This window comes from Colobus angolensis, unplaced genomic scaffold (genome assembly GCF_000951035.1).
Source record: "Colobus angolensis palliatus isolate OR3802 unplaced genomic scaffold, Cang.pa_1.0 Scaffold519, whole genome shotgun sequence".
In the NCBI taxonomy this organism is placed as follows: domain Eukaryota; kingdom Metazoa; phylum Chordata; class Mammalia; order Primates; family Cercopithecidae; genus Colobus; species Colobus angolensis.
This window is the reverse complement of record NW_012118699.1, coordinates 386,732-387,001: the sequence shown is the minus strand read 5'-3', so window position 1 is coordinate 387,001 and position 270 is coordinate 386,732. Positions and strand designations below refer to the sequence as shown.

Here is a 270-nt window from a genome sequence, read left to right as displayed (position 1 = left end):
ATGCTGAGAACGTGGCCTGACCTTTATACACTTCTGTGTGAATAGATGTCGATTGGGGATCACAGTGACAATTTCAGTCAAAAACTATAACAGGTCAGCACAGGAGCATAGTCTCATCATCAAGATTAGTGCAATTGCCTTTCCTGGGAACAAGAGAGGACATCTGTGAGCCCTCCCCTCTGAGAGCACAAGGAACTCTGGTGCTTCCCTGACAGGTCACACTTCTGAAACTTGGCTGGAAAATGGCAGTCAAGCCCAGAGTCCTCACCC

The 270-nt window shown here is 48.1% G+C and overlaps 1 gene segment (V, D, J or C); it reads right to left on the bottom strand.

Moving 5' to 3' along the window:
- The window catches only part of LOC105525096, a 14,835-nt gene that overhangs the window by 1,666 nt on the left and 12,899 nt on the right, over positions 1–270 (bottom strand).